A 3,515-nucleotide genomic window follows, 5' to 3' on the forward strand; every position below is an offset into this window, starting at 1 on the left:
GGAGCCTGTGCTCCGCAACAGGAGAGGCCACAACAGTGAGAGGCCCGCGTACCGCAAAAGAAAAACCAAAAAACAAAACCACTAGGTTTCTATTTTTTCCTGCTTTTACTATTTTGGTAATAGGAACTGAAAGAAGTATTAATAGCACATGGGAAGACCTCCCCCACCAAAGAAATCTGAAATACATAGTAAATGTTTTTTCGCTCTTTTGTTGATTTTAGATGCTGGTGGTAAACTTCCAAGAGTTGTGATTTTTTTTTCAAAAAAATGTATGCCCTTCTTATTAATTTCTAGGATGAAGGGAGAACAATATTTTGCTTTCTAATGTCTGAAAATGAGCAGTATGAAGTTCCTCAAAAATTAAAATTTTTACCCTTGAAAGGAAAAGATGAGAAAAAAAGAGATTGTAGAAGAAATTTTTAAAAAATTATATTTTATACCTTTAATTGACCTTTTTTTCCTAGTCTTTGAACAAGTGGCTCTGAATTTTCATTTTGCACTAGGCCCCACAAATTATGAAGCTGGCACTGGTGTCAAGGTTTAATAACTCAGACTATTCAAAGACATTTATTTTCTAGAACTTACATAAACTTATTCTCCAGCCTTTGTGCTACAAAGAGTGGGCAGTGATCTTAAGTTTATCATTTAACTATCTCCATCTCTTCTTGTTTGAAATGTTGCTTTTCAGGTAAATACTCCATTTTCAGACATTTTCTTCCTTCCCACTCCCTCCAGCCCTGTGTCAATAATGAAAGTTTGGAAGGAAAAGATAAAGTAATATAGCCAAGTCAAAATAGAAGGCTGTTCCCATTATAGATTTCATCAGGAGAGCTCATCATTGTGTCATGAAAGTTTTATGAGAATTTTTTCACACTAGTGTCCTTAACTATTACTAGTTTATAATATGCAGGAAAAGTCAAATCAGAATATAGAAATTCAGTAAAATATGATGTCAGAAACAGTAATCATGAGGAAAGGAGAGTAAAAATAAAGAGTTTTTTAAAATTAGAAATTAAGATATCAGCAACTTAAAATAACCACAAATAGATAGATTACTAATAATCACATATATATAAATTAGTATATAACCACAAAACAAAAACATCTATAACAGACACACACACAAAAAAAGAGAGAGGAATCCAAACATAACACTGAAGATAATCATCAAATCACAAGGGAAGAGAAAAAAAGAAGAAAGGAGCAAAAAAGAACTACAAAAACAATTAACAAAATGCCAATAAGTACACACATATCAACAATTACTTTAAATGTAAATGGACTAAAGGCTCCAATCAAAAGACACAGAGTGGCTGAATGGATACAAAAATAAGACCCATATTTATGCTGCCCACAAGAGACTCACTTCAGATCTAAAGACACACACAGACTGAGTGTGAGGGGATTGGAAAAAAGGTAGTCTATGCAAATGGAGATAAAGAGAAAGCCAGGGTAGCAATACTTACATGAGACAAACAGACGTTAAAATAAAGAATGTTACAAAAGACAAAGAAGGATATTATATAATGATCAAGGAATCGATCCAAGAAGAAGATAAAACAATTGTAAATACATATGGACCCAACATAGGAGCACTTAAATTTATAAAGCAAATATTAACAGACATAAAAGGAAAAATTGACAGTAACACAATAATAGTAGGGGACTTTAATACCCCACTTACATCAATGCACATATCATCCAGATATAAAATCAATAATGAAATACAGGCCTTAAATGACACATTAAACCAAATGGACTTAATTGATATATAGAACATTCCATCCAAAAACAGCAGAATACACATTCTTTGTGAGTGCACATGGAACATTCTCCAGGATAGATCACACACTAGGCTATAAAACAAGTCTCGGTAAATTTAAGGAAATTGAAATCATATCAAGCATCTTTTCCGACCACAGATTATGAGACTAGAAATCAACTACTAGGAAAAAACTGAAAAAAACACAAACTCATGGAGTCTAAGCAAGAAGCTACTAAACAACCAATAGATCACTGAAGAAATCGAGGAAAAAACTTAAAAATACCTGGAGACAAAAGGAAACAAATACACAATGATCCAAAAACTATGGGATGCAGCAAACGCGGTCCTAAGAGGAAAGTTTAAAGTGATATAAGCCTACCTCAGGAAACAAGAAAAAAATCTCAAAGAAACAACCTAACCTTACATCTAAAGGAATTAGGAAAAGAAGAACAAACAAAACCCAAAATTAGTAGAAGGAAAGAAATCATAAATTTCAGAGCAGAGGGACTTCATGGTGATCCAGTGGTTAACACTCCATGCTCCCAATGAAGGGTGCCCAGGTTCGATCCCTGGTCAGGGAACTAGATCCCACATGTCACAACTAAAAGATCCCACATGCTGCAATTAAAACAATTAAAAGAATAAAATACCTGAGAATAAACCTACCAAAGGAGGCAAAAGACCTGTGCTCAGAAAACTATAAAACACTGATGAAAGAAATCAAAGATGAATCAATATTGTGAAAATGACTATACTACACAAAGCAATCTACAGATTTAATGCAATCTCTATCAAATTACCAATGGCATTTTCCATAGAACTAGAAAAAAAAATTTACAATTTGTATGGAAACACAAAAAACCCCGAATAGCCAAAGCAGTCCTGAGAAAGAAAAATGGAGCTGGAGCAATCAGGCTCGCAGACTTCAGACTATACTAAAAAGCTACAGTAATCAAGGCAGTATGGTACTGGCACAAAAACAGAAATATAGATCATTGGAACAGGATAGAAAACCCAGAGATAAACCCACGCACCTATGGTCACCTAATCTATGACAAAGGAGGCAAAAATACACAATGCAGAAAATACAGGCTCTTCAATAAGTGGTGCTGGGAAAACTGAACAGTTACATGTAAAAGAATGAAATTAGAACACTCCCTAACACCATACAGAAAAATAAACTCAAAATGGATTAAAAACCAAAATGTAAGGCTAGACACTATAAAACTCTTAGAGGAAAACACAGGAAGAACACTCTTTGACATAAATCACAGCAAGATCTTTTTTGACCCACCTCCTAGAGTAACGGAAATAAAAACAAAAATAAGCAAATGGGTGCTCACTTCAGCAGCACATACACTAAAATTGGAATGATACAGAGAAGATTAGCATGGCCCCTGCACAAGGATGACATGCAAATTAGTGAATTGTTCCATATTTTTAAAGCTGGGACAAAGTGAGAGAGTAGCACTGACATATATACACTATCAAATATAAAATAAATAGCTAGTGGGAAGCAGCTGCATCACATAGGGAGATCATCTCAGTGCTCTGTGACCAGTTAGAGGGATGGGATAGGGAGGATGGGAGGGAGACGCAAGAGGGAAGGGATATGGGGATATATGTATACATATAGCTGATTCACTTTGTTATACAGCAGAAACTAACACAGCATTGTAAAGCAATTACACTCCAATAAAGGTGTTAAAAAATAAAAAAGATTGTAAAAAATGGTGAGTAAAACTGCTAT

The 3,515-nt window shown here is 34.5% G+C and overlaps 1 non-coding gene across 1 annotated transcript; it reads left to right on the plus strand.

The window, feature by feature from the left end:
* Positions 1 to 3,100: 3,100 nt before the first annotated feature.
* LOC115802551 (U6 spliceosomal RNA) lies at positions 3,101 to 3,207 on the plus strand. The gene has a single exon (XR_004023018.2). It is a non-coding gene; the product is annotated as a U6 spliceosomal RNA (small nuclear RNA).
* The last annotated feature ends 308 nt before the right edge of the window (positions 3,208 to 3,515 follow it).

The sequence above is a fragment of the Delphinapterus leucas genome, chromosome 5 (genome assembly GCF_059928025.1).
Source record: "Delphinapterus leucas isolate spDelLeu-1000000601 "Yukka" chromosome 5, BTC_Dleu_Yukka2, whole genome shotgun sequence".
Classification (NCBI taxonomy): domain Eukaryota; kingdom Metazoa; phylum Chordata; class Mammalia; order Artiodactyla; family Monodontidae; genus Delphinapterus; species Delphinapterus leucas.